Source organism: Miniopterus schreibersii (genome assembly GCF_964146895.1).
Source record: "Miniopterus schreibersii genome assembly, chromosome: 3".
NCBI classification, from domain to species: domain Eukaryota; kingdom Metazoa; phylum Chordata; class Mammalia; order Chiroptera; family Miniopteridae; genus Miniopterus; species Miniopterus schreibersii.
In genome coordinates, this window is record NC_138103.1 from 51,570,315 (window position 1) to 51,583,993 (window position 13,679).

Genomic DNA, 13,679 nt, shown 5'->3' on the forward strand with positions numbered 1-13,679 from the left:
ATCTGTTTTAGTGCATGAACTTTGGAGTTAAAAATATCTAGATTCCAGCCCTGACAACTGTATGGCCATGGGTAAGTACTCCGTTTAGGGCTCCATTTCCTCAAGTGTAAATGAGGGTTAATAAGGGGTTAGTGGAAAAGAGGGGAGAGGTATATAGTGAAGACTTGTTTAACCATATCAACCCCAGTGATTTTGTTAAAGTTAAAAAAAATTAAGTTCCAGGAATTTTGGCTCTCAGCTAAATACTGCCCTGACTGTTCTCTAACAGGTTAACCCCTTCCACCCCCCAATCTTAATATAATGTCTGGAATGAGGGGACTCGAGCATGTTTTCTCTGTTTCCCTGAGCCTGGCACAAGTCACATGTAAGTCTGTCTGTGTGCTCTCTCCAGACCACACTATGGAAAGATGGATTGGGAAGAACATGCAAGTAAAAAAGTCAGGACAAATATGTTTTATTAAGAAAAGCCTGTTTGAAACTTCCTGGCTCCAGCCATGCATTAGTATTTCTGCAAATAATCTGCGTAATTTTCATTATATTTTGGTAAAGCCCTGGAAGATGAGAAAGCTGGAAAGGAAACAAGAGCAAGGGAGCAAAGAACGGCAGGCCTTACTGTGGGAGGGCAGCAGGCAGTAGGGCGGGGAAAGGGCACCCTGGGGACCGCTCCTTCCCGGGTGGGCGTGTTGGAGGAGGGCTGGGGGAGGCGGAGCGGAGGCTGCGCCAGAACCATTTAAGAGCTGGAAGAAACGAATGTTTTGGTCCTGTTAAAACGTGACAGAACGGTTCCACAAGCGCCCTTACACATGAAAGGTACGCATTAAACTCACTAAAACGGCTCTTTATGTGGGAGAGGGAAGAGAACAGGACTGAGGAGCACACACCTAAATGCGAGGGGCCTCGTCCTGACCGCCGGTGGCTGCAGCTCTGAACTGATATGATTCATTAGCTCGGCTCTCCGCACCCGGGGCGGGCAGAAACCCATCGCCATCGCCACCGCCACCAGAATGACCACGGCGCCCAAAGAGCGAGGGCAGGGCTTTCCCGGGCCCTTCCATTTTGTGCAGCGGGGAAAGCTGCTGCAGGCGACAGGGCCTAGCATTCCCAGGTGCAGGTGTGCGCGTCTGTGCTCTCCTGTGACTAAACTGTCAGAAAGAGAAATGGAGCCTGGGCCAACTGCAGGCTTTTGATTGATTTGGCTTTCTTGAGTCAGGATGTTCATGGTCTAAACATAGCTCTTCTTTTCAACAGACGCTGTCCTTAACCTTCCCATGGTTTTGTGTGTGGAGAGAGAGAGAGAGAGAGAGAGAGAGAGAGAGAGAGAGAGAGAGAGAGAGAGCGTTGACCTTTGGAGTTTACAAAAAACAACAGCCCACTAATTTAAGACCAATACACTGTGTGACAGGTGGAAATGCTGCTGCAGCAAAAAACCCCAACAACAATGTGCACCCCATTAAAATGTAATTAGATAAACATTTGCTACATGCTTGAAACATTTGCTTCCTTGACCAGGGTGAATAGGTTGGAATCCATCCACGGTTAATAAAAAGGGAAGGATATGGGAACTTGGATGAAATGGAAGACGGGGAAATAAAATACTATTTAAAAAACTGATGTAGACACCCAGAAATACGGATCATTGGTTTAAAACTCAGAAGACTGAGGTTATATAAATCTGTCTCTCCCAGTTTTCTATACCAAAGATAAGGAACATATACAGTCTATACCTCCAATGGGACAGTGAGATTTTGATCATAAGAATATCTCAAATAGTGCACTACATTTCCTATGTTCTATATTCTTGACCATTTAGGTACCTATCGTGGGACTTCATGTTTGATGGGTTTAAGGTAGCACCACAAATACGCGCAGAGGTGTGCACAGGCCGGCGAGCTCGCAGCCTCCCTCAGCAGCCTCCCTGCACACTAAGCCACCAAACTTCCCTTCCCCTCTGAGATTCAAAAGCACGAAAGTGGTGATATCCCAAAGCAGTCATGTCGAAGTCTGTGATCCATCCCTGCTCACGAGCAAAACGAGGCTGGGCCTGATCTGTGCATTTTGGGTACCAGGGGGCAGCTGCTTATCTGCTTTCCCTGGAGTGTTTTCTCATTGATTGCATTCCTTCCTTTCTTTTCTTTCTCTCTTCTTTTTTTTGGATTCTTTTCTCATAAAGGAGACAGAGAGAAGGAGAAAGGAAGAGAGGAAGGAGCAGAGAGGGAAGGAGGAAAGGAGAGAGAGAGAAAGAAAGGGGGGCTATCGTTCAGACCACTGCCATCACCCCACCAGCAGACCAGTGGGCGCGGGCGAGCAGGCCCAGCTCGCTGCCCAGCCCGGGGCCTGCCCCGCGCACAGCCGCCCGCCCGCTGAGCCTCACGCAGCTTGGCAGGCACATGCTTTGGGCTCAATTTTGTGGGCTTGAAGAAGAGGTTTCCTTCATATGCCATCTCAGTGTAATGACAGAGCAGCAATGAAACCTTTATAAATTCAAGGGGACTTCTTGTGAAGGTGTGTAAGAGTCAGGATATGAAGGTGGAGAGTAAAACCACATCAACATGGAGGAAATAAGTACATTCTTAAACTGGAACTTCAAAAATTTGCCCTCATTCAGTAGAAGAATAAAAAGGTTGGTCTAGATGTTGTTTTAATCATTTTTGTTTATATTTACAATACAGGGCTAGACACAACTGTTCAATTTCTTGAAAAAGTTTCTTAGTAACGTATGAGCATGGAAATTTCCATAAAGAGTTACACTTAAAGGAATATTGTGCTGGGAATATAAATTGGTACAGAATAGGCTTTCTGGAAGACAATAGCTGTCAAAAAACCTTAAAAATTTGATTGCCCAAGACACAAATGTCTATTTCTAAAACATTATTCTAAAAACATTTAAGTTGGTATAGTGTAGCCTTGTTTTTAATAGTAGACTTTTTAAAGTCCAAAAACAAGAGAGTAGTTAAGCAAAAGATTTTATATATTTATACATTGAAATATGTAGCCTTAAACAACCATGACGTAAAATAATATTTATTGTGGTAGAAAAATGATCATAAAGTGTTAACTGAAAGAAGTAGCCTACACACTATTTGAACAACATGTCTATTTTGTAAAACAGACATGCAAAACTTCTGTAAAGATAGTAGGATGTTTAGGAAAATGTAAAATATTATTTTTCTTTTTATATTTTTTTACATTTTCCAACTTTTTTCTTTGATTAGGCATAATCCCATAATTGTTACTAAAAAAGACATATTCAAAGTCCTTTCTCTCTCTGAGTTTAACGATTGGGTTAAACTCATAGGTTGTGTCCCACATGATCTACTGTGGGTCCTGGGATAGGTGCATTCAATGGAAAGACCCTTATGGCTGTCTCAGGCTTGCACTATTTTGGGCTTGTGATTGCAAAGTGGTGAATTAGAATGTACTAAATTCCAAGGGAGAATGGTTTCCCATTTTATTCATCACCCATAACCAGATGCCCAAGCTATAGCACAAATGGTAACAAACTATGAATTCATCAAATGAAAGGCACTATTATATTGCTGATAATGAGGCAGGGGGCGTGAGTTTAAAGTGCCTTGGTCATCCTAACTCTGTATTTCCTGATCATGATGCAATTGAAACTTCACCTTTCTCATATTACAATGGTTTATATAATATATTTATAGATACGCACAAAAGTATATGATAAAACAGTGTTTTATGGTTTGAGTAAGTAAGCAGCTGGAAACCACTTTGTTTGATTTGTACAGAAGAGTGGAAGTTCAAACATAAGCTGCAATGACTACCCCTTTGTTTAGCTATCATAGACTGTTTCTTTATCACGGTCACATGCAAGCCATTGGAAAAGTAGAGGCAATAACAAACACAGCACCAAACTCCATTGTAATAAGTACTGCTCCTGTGTGTATAATCCCTATATTGGTATCTCTTTAGATTCAAGGTAAAGGGAACAGTGTTCTATAGTCTACTTCCTGTTTTATCACACAGGGTTGCTTCAGGCACATTTGAAAAGTGTTCAAAAGAACACTTACACACAAAAGCTCCCCATGTACTACTATTCTGGCTATGAGAATGAATAACCTCTGCCAATTCTCTACCCTCAACATTTCACCCAGCAGTTGAAACCAGAGTTTACAAATGGCATGCATCTGCATTTTGCCTTATATTTAGTAAGTGTAAATTAATCAGATCGACACATTTAATGACAAAAGTCACCAAACAGTTTTAAGAGTCTTGGATAGGATCTCACATTTTCTCATGTAAAATGAAGTAAAACATGTTGTCAAAATGAAGTGAAAATGTGTTTTTTATAAAAGAAGTTCTATTCTATTGGTACTTAGAGAATTCTTTGCTGCTGTTGATCAAATCTTTTCTACCTTTGTGAACTTGGCCAGTCATGTCAGAGTGCTTCCAATCAAAAGATTACGAGAGTCAAGCAATAACCCCAGTGAAAGAGGGGGAAATATTGAGATTTCAGATTTTTTTCATCACATCTCTGATTTCACACAATAAAAAGCATGACTTGGTAAAGTTAGATATCCTAGTATTGATTGTGAGATATCAGAGAAGGCTGTTAATTTAAGGTTTTATCAGATTACCAAACACTTGCAATGTTTGCTTGATTGACAATTTTACAGCTGGTGTCCTGAAACATATTCTGCTTAGCAACTAATGTTAGGCAGAAGAAAATTTTCTGACTATGTCATGGTTGTGAAAACAGGTGCAGGGTATCTGGAAAATATTTTACTCTGAATAGAAGACAAAAGTGATTTTCAAATGAACAGCTTGAACCTAAAGCTTGTTATTCCATGAAATAATAAAAGCAAACGAAACTTTCTGTTTCTAAAAGTCATGTGTATTCCAACAAAAATAAACTTAGCTTTTAGCTACGAGGGAAAACTCAAACAACTAATTGTTAGAATAATTTTTCTTCAAAGATTGTTATTTAAGTCTAAGGACACTTATTATAATTGTAATAATCTATTTTATATTTTGATTTCTCTGTACTATCGGTGGGTAAACTAGTTTATATAGTCTTTTGAGATGTTTACTCAAACATAAACTGTAGGAAAGAATTTTTTAAAAATTGGAAGGCATTTTTACCTTTTTTAATTTTGAAGAAACTGTATTTTAGGCTCTTTAATTTTAGACTCTTTAATGAACAAAATGAATAATGGCCATATCCTCAAAGTAACTAGAAACAGGAGACTCTGGGGTTTTTCGTGATGATCTCTAAGGTGCTTTGGAAGCCTGAGTTAGGACAAGTGATAATGTAATTCCCAGGCTTCGGAAGTTATGGGAAATATTAGCAGTGGTCCCTGCAACTAAGAATTCAATTTATTCTTTTATTTTTAACCCAAATGAAAATTATCATGCCTTAATTTAACATCTTTTTTAAATTTTATTACTTTTGATTGATTCTGGTAGCAATGACTTGAATAAAACAATAGTTTCTCTTTTAGTTAAAACTAAATTAAACCACAGCCTGATGTAGAAATACAAAAGCTTATCTTTTGTTGGTTTGAAAATACTGGAAAAATGTCTTCACCATTTAAATAGCCCTGAAAGTCATCAAATAACTATATTTAAAGTTAATCATCAATGAATAAAAATAAACTGCTATTTTAAGTGTTTTCCCCCCTGATATCTTCTACCTAACATTTTTTCAGACTTTTGTTCTCCCCTTGAATTATTCAGTTTTGACTCAAATACAGTTACCAGCCTGGCATGGAAGCTCCCAAAGAATGAGTTATTCATTTAGTGGCCTCAATCTGCTTTCCAGGCAGCCTAAGAGGAGCAATAGCAATCGGTTGGTCTCTTCTACGCCCTTCTTTGGGGCGGTGGGAACACACTGGCCCCTGCGTCTTTTCAGCTCAGAGTGAGAGCACACAGAGGAGCCGCGGGCCCGGCGGCCGCCTTCCCCCACTCGGTGCACAGCCGGGAAGGCAGGCAGGCGCTGCTCACAGGCCACGCGAAGCCTCCCCGCCGGGCCGCAGCTGTGACAAGCCAGCACTTCTTCCCTGACACCTAGGGCACACATTTCATAGTCTAAGAATAGACGTGCTTACACCGATCGAGAGTGGGGGAAGCTGACAGAATTACCCTCATATGGCTGGGGCTCAGATGCGTAAAGATGTCAAGAGATCTGGTTTTAATTGAACTGCAAGCTTTTGCCATGTGGTGTTCTACACACAGGGCCGTTTTGCCTTATATGGCCAATAGCATATGTTTTGGCAATATAAAAAACAAAACAAAAACAGTGGATGTGATTGCAGGGAGAACTCCTCAGGAGCTGCAGAAAAGAGTGAGAACTAGTGAATGCTATCTGGAAACTTGATATTTATATTTTTGATTGATATTCAGATATAATGTGCTGATTAAGAAAATCACTCCACAATTGATTGCCATTTTACTCGCTTGTAGAGGGGTGATTTTCTTAGAGACCGATTTTCTTGTGATTGACATATTAACAACTGATAAAATACTTTGGTGTTTTGATTACTCATCTGGCATTAGGATTACTTCTTTGAGAAAGTCTGAATAGTAAAACCAAACTGCTACAATAGTTTTATTATTATGATAACACAAAGTAAACACTGAGAACTGGCTCACCATCCAACTGATGTAGAAAGATCAAAGAAGACCCATATCATAATTTAGCCGTAAGTGAAGGTTTGTGAGGAAATAAAAATTAGGATATCAGATCAATTCTAAAATACAACTTATTTAGTCTATTTCTTCCTTTCAAGGTTTAAAATATAAAGCCTTCATTGCCAGATTAGTCCAGATGTCAGCTTAGAATAAAAGCCAATTTCCATTAGGCAATGGTACTTGTTTTTAACTTCTAAGAGGTCTGTACCTTCTCTTGATAAAATGTGAGAACTCTGTATTTGCAGACTTACTGCTGGTGCATGGACTGGCCTGAAACTTGGTAGTTCTGTTTTTGTCTCTATGTAGCCTTTTAGTAAAATTGCTTTTAAGGAGGGCATATTGCAAGATAAAGTTTAAATACGTTCTTCACAGAGTGAAAACTCCTGGCTTTATTATCCCTAAAGGAACAGTTACACTCTTGGAGGCAGCAGATTATGTCTGTGCCACGACCAGAGGTGGAGCTGATAGTTGAGGCAGAATCCTGGCCATCTCTGCACTGCCTACATCTCACATGGCCTGTGGTCATCCCTTTTGCTCAGATATAAAACAGGCTACATAAAGAGAGAAGGTGATAGATATGCCAAATAATTATCTTACCTATCATCTCTATATTGTTGACTAATTTGTTGATTAATTAAAAGCTGTATACACTGTTATCTGAGTCTGGATAAACTTGATATTCAGCTTCTGGGAGGTTGTAAGAACATGTTCCAGATTATTCCCACACCAGGTGCTGGGTGCTTTCCTGAGAAGCTTCATTGTTGGCCCAGCAGAATTTAGGGCACCTTCAGAAAACCTGATCTCACCTGGGTGACATTTGTCAGATCGCCAACTGGGGTAGAGAGGGCTAGACCTATAGGTACTGCCCCAAATGATTTAATTATAAAATCTAAGTGTTCTTTAAGCTTTGTCACCATTACCTCCCTTGTTCAAGGTAGAGGCCAGGATTCTAAATGTCAGAAGCTGCCACAGAATAGAGCTAAGAGGGTCATCTGGTAAAAAGGCCATAAAACCCAGCTACAACTTAACTGACTTCCCATACAGTTAGTGTTGAGCTGTGGGACAGCACCATGGTCCCGTTGTCCTCTGATACCACAGAAATCTCAACACCATCCACTTTCTCTTGCTTACTTTGCTCTTAGGTACCTGGATTTTTGTTTCTGGTCTTGTTCAATTAAATTGAATTTAATTCTTAAATTATCCTGAGACCCAGACATGGAATAAGCCCATCTTCCTCTTCTGTTGATTTTAAAAAATGCCTCAACTTTTTAATACAAAGAATTGGGTGAGCAGGAGACATTTATGCCATCTTAATTTGAGAGTAAATGGAACATGTGCCTCAGTGGCCTTCATCAATTATAACCAAGAAAACAAGCTCGGTGCACCTCGTTTCTCCCATTGACTGACTGTATCGATGGCTTCCCTATACTTCCACACGGAAGGGCTCAAGGATCAACAAACTTTAGGTGATCCTCTCCTTTTTGGATGCTAAAAATAAATCACAGCTTAACTGCAGTGATACTTAAAGACTCAAACCCAAACCAGAGACAAATGTAAACCTCACATCCTCACATGTTTTAATAAGAAATCATTAATAAGTTCATATGCCTCCTTTTTAACTTAGGTTGGACAATAGGGTGATCAATTTATAAACAACGTAGATGAAAGAGGGAAGCTGATTGGTAAAGCAAATATACCGGAAAGTCATAACCCAGCATTCCTATCAATGGAAACTTAGATCTTTAAAGTAAGAAAGGACTCTAGAGATGAACCAGAATAAGATGAAGATCTAGGGGACTGAGGCCCAGAGAGGTTAGGTGGCTACCATAGGATCCAGTAGCTTAGGGCTGAGGGTCATTTCCTGTCTCTGAGATTGACGCCTTTGACACTATTGTTTGCTATATCATCACGCTTTAGAATAGCCAAATATTTTCCCAGAGTTGACTTTTTAAGTAGAACTTACTGTGGCACTTTCAATGTTCCTTTTAAAAGTTCCTTCCTTGGGTTTGACATTTATTTTCCTCTCAGGAGTTCCCACCTGCCCCCTTCTCCAGGCCGTAGACTTGCATGTCGACACAAGGCCCTGGCTCCCGATTTCCTCTTCCTCAGACTCCCTCTTCCTGAATATCTTGCTTTGCTCTCCGCCCTAGTGCCCCATTGTCCCCTTTTCTTTCTCTAGTCACATGGTAGTGGCCCTAGTTTCTGAAATCTCCACAGAATCCAACCTAGTTGTCCTGACTTTCAGACTCCTCCACATCGTGGTTCTCACAGTGTGGGCCTCAGGGCAGCAGCCCCGCATTGTCTGGGAAGTTCTTAGGGATGCAGATTCTCAGGTCTCAGGCCACACCTACTGTCTTTCCAGTGGTGAGGCTCAGCAATATGTGTGGTTTGTTTTTTTTTTGGTTAATCTTCACCCAAAGGTATTTTTTTCGTTGATTTTTAGAGACAGTGGAAGAGAAGGAGGGAGGGGGAGAGAAAAAGAAAGAGAGAGAGAGGGTGAGAGAAACACTGATGTGAGAGAGAGACATTGATTAGTTGCCTTCCCCACGCTCCCAGGTGGGGCTGGGGATCAAACCTGCCACCCAGGTACATGCCCTTGATGGGGAATCCAACCCAAGACCCTTCAGTGTGCAGGCCAAGCTCTAACCATGGCCCACACCAGCCAGGGTAGCAATCTGTGTTTTAATGAGCCCTGCAGGTGACTCTGACCCTGAGACTGAGAACCACTAACCTACATTATCTTTTGGTAACATGACAAGAGCTCTGTGTAGGACTACTTGTGTTCAGACCCTGCTTTCTGTACTTTGGATAAATTATTTAACCTCTCTGTGCCCCATAGTTTTCATCTGTGAGATGAGAATAATAATACTTTGCCCCAGATATTTGTGTGGAGATGAAATGATACAAGATATGTATGTAATGTACTTAGTACAGAGCAAAACCTAGGAAATGCTAAAAAATATTAGCACTTTTTCTTTCTAAGATAGCTCTACTCACAACACATGAAATGTGTCACTTTCTATATCATACCCTATGAAACTTGTAAACAAATATTAATAGTGAAGCCATGTTACTTAAGAATTTAAATTACATACTAAACCAGGTCTTGAGATTATCAATTTCTATAAAGTTGCTTTCATGTGTGCATTTAAAATAGTTACATGAATATTTAATTTGTATATTTCAACAGATAATAAAAATGATGACTTAATAACAACTCAGAAGAATTAGTTTAGAGAAAGCTATTTTATTGCCACTTAGAAGTAAACCCAGAAAAAGGTTTGCAAGTTTGTTCTTGTAGCAGCTGATACCCTTAAAGGAGAACACCACAGGTTTGTTGCTAATAATAAAGCTCCCTGGCATTTTTCAGTCTAGGACAACTGTGAACTTGCCTGTGAAGAATATCCTTGAGGCATAAATGCAAACTCAACAAATGGAACAGGACCCCACAAGCAACTCTTCAAATCTGAATCATGCATTTTTCTTGCATGTAAATATCATTTCATATTAATTGATACTACTAAACATGTAATCATAAATGCCGCTATACTTTACAATGATCATAAATAAATTCATAGTATTTCACATATAAAATGATCCCTATATATATATTTCCAAATATATAGTTAAAGTTGTGGAATCCCTTTATATATAAGGTTTCCTTAGCTAATGCTGAAGTATGGTTTGCTTTCCTCCCATGCGGACTTCAAACGCTTTTAAATATCATATTATACTTTTAACAAAAAACAAAAACACTAGACACATCATTGTTCTCATACTAATGAGGAGTGCCATTAATCAGCAGAGAGTTTTATACGTGATACCCACATTTTAAATTAGCTATTATTTTCCAGGGTGACCATATTGTTCATGGGTATTGCAATTTTAAAGCTTGTGTTACTTGGAACATATGTCCGGTGCATGGTCCTGGTGAAATGGCTCAGAACAATAGGAAAAATAAAAAGCCCGCCCAGAAAGGACCCTTTTAAAGGCAGGCCAAAAACTGTATGTGTGTAGCATTTTTTTGGCAAGTCAATGGTAAAATCCTGAGCTGTGAATATCTTGGACATAAGGTTATGCAATTGTGGTTAGAGAAATATGGTGGTTGTTCATTTAATTCCTAGCTGACCCAATTTCCATTCATATAAACTATGTTTTGGGGCAGTCATCAGGAGACCACTTTGACTTTGGTTTAAAAGCAATTTCCTTGCCTTTTATGACATTTCAAATTTTCACTAAAAGATAGAAGTATTCTATAAAGCAAATGGCTTGAAAAAATAGAAAAATGTATAGGTAAAGTTTTACAGTGTATCAGCAAATGTTCCTATGCAGTGGTTAAGTACAAGAAATTCTACAAGAAGAAAATAAACATAATGGAGTGGAAGCCATAAAAAAACAAGTCTAAAAATCAAACGTGAATGGGAGTTGCTCCTTTTGCAAGCACAGTTCTCTGAGCTCTTTCTCAGGCATAGTAATTTTGGCCCTGAAACTGCTGCTTAGTGCTAGGGAGGAGATACGAAAATCAGAGATACTCCTTCTGGTCCCAAGACACTAAAATGCCCACAATCCTCTTTGGGGTTAATTATTGTTAATTTTAGTAATAATCATTTTGGAATAAGGAATCCATACTTGAATTCAATCCTTTTAAAAAATAACAGAACCGCTGTTAAGATTGGAACACTGAGAGGATAATGGAATCAAAGGAGCTAAAAGAGGTCTGCTACAAAGGAACAGATTTGTGAAAACAAGCAGTGCCAGACAGTCTCGATAGGGTTCTCAATAGGATTAAGAACTTAGTGAGCACAATGAATGCACCTTCACACACATATATTTATATTTTTGTAATGCATTTGATACAGTATCTCAATAAATCTTGTTTGCCAACCTAATTAGCATTGGCTTTGCCAGTGGGCTCTGTCACAGGGACTGAGAACTGGCTGGAGGACAAGTCCTAATGACTCAGGGCAATGTGTTGACTGTAGGATCAGTGTGAGGTCTGGTTTTGTTTTAATGTCTTTTTTAACGATCTGGAAGAAAGAGGAAATAATTCTTGAATCAAATAATATTTTAATGACAGGCACATGGGCAAACTGGAGAACACAATGAAGAAGCGAGTGAGCACCAGTTCCAGGCCCGCCATTGATTTGAAGGAGGCCAGTCATCTCCTCTTTCTGGTCTGTTTCCCTGTCTGGAAAATGGAGATAATGGCACTCTTGTGAGAAAGCAGAGATAAGATTTTATGATTTCAAATACCATGTGCGATAATACTCCCTCTGATACTATTTGTTGCTTGCCTACTGCTTACAATACCTGTTTGGACGGAGCATAGGGCAGGGCCAGTGTCAGGGAGAAACAGAACAACATTGCCAAGGGACGAGGTTTGGAAGACGAAGGGCCAAAACACCCTGAAAAAACACCTCTTTGTACATGGGTGGGGGAAGCTTAGAGAACAGGGCGCTGAAGCACAGCAACAGAATCTTTTGTGGGGAAACCAGATGGCAGGGTAAAGGGTGAAGCGGAGAAGGGTACAGTAGTCTTACCGAGTTTGGGGGCGGGAACCTCAGGGAGACCTCCCATGCTGTCCAACTTTTTTTCCTTCTGGTCTACACAGAGGATGTGTTTATACTCAAGTACTTGTTAATTGCTATTTAAATGTAAAAGTAGAAGCCAGCAGGCCGTTTTAGGTCAAGCCTTAAAAGAGATTATTTTGGTAGAGTCACCTCTAGTCTGCTGCAGTTGTAGTGTTAGGAACCCTTTTCTTTGTGACACAGGGGCAGTGAGCTGGAGGGGGCTAGGGTGCGGGTGGCTGGTGCTCATTTACACAAACAAAGCTTAAAATGATGTACCAATTTATTTGAAATATGACTATCAAACAGACCAGAATTCTTGTGACAGCTGAAGTGTCTATTCTTTTTAGTAGGAAAAAACATTAGAAGATGGCTGGTTCTTGCTCTGCAAAGCAGGGTTGCTCATATTGGCCCAATTCTAAGCATTTTCCAGGATTGCTTCTTAAAAATATAGATCTCTGGGTCTCAGCCCAGACCCATCAAGTCAGAATCTCCAAAGAAGCCAAAGTCATTGTTATGATCAGGCGAGTGTGAGAAACCCCAAGGCTGAGTAAAGGGAAGTGGATTGTTCTAAAGAGCTGTCTAACCAATCCGTGATAGTCTGATGTAGCCATACCCGCAAAACGGTTCCTTCCAAGCTGACCCAGAATATCTATGTTGAATTATTAAATTCCTTTTTTTCCTGAATAGAACCAAAGATTACAGAGGAAACAGACAAGTCCGTTGCTTTTTCAGTTTTCCTTACCAATCAGCAAAGGACATGTTAATCCTCTAGAACCTGATTTCACAATTTATGAGACTACAGCTTATTTTTCATCATTTGTTTTTAATTTATTTATAATTTACATTCCGTCTGTTTCCAAAACACAGTTTGAGAATTATATTTCAAATTGCCTCGTTAGTGAGGGTTGACAAAATAAACGTTTAGATGTGCGTGAAGGGACTTACTGTTGTCTCATGGGAGCGAGGCTGAAATTCACCCCTGCCTCCCTAGAAACGGGGGGGACTGAGAGAGCTTTCCCGGCCAGGGAATCCTCTTTACAGACGAATCCTTTCCTGCTGGTACCTGGGCTGCTGAAAGCCCAGGCCCATCCCCATGTAGTACTCTTGGGGCTCTGTCCATGCCAGTACAAACAGAGATTTCAAGATTCATTAGATGTTTAGAATACATAAGACACAACTTTAAAAGAGCGTATGTGAAAGGGTGGGCTGGAGGAGAAGATCTCAGAAAAAATATCCAGAAAAGGAACACTCCCTGAGAAAGAAAAAAAGTTATGCTGCTGAATAACATGGAAAAGAATTAACATTTAAAAAAAATACGTAAGCACCTTAGAGACCATTATTAAATAGGTTGTAAATGATGAAAACTTTCTTTGAAAAAAGTGTGTCTACCATAAGTGATAATTTGTGGCCAAATTTTACTTTGACTAAATAGTATCATGGTGGTTTTAAAAGATTTTTTGA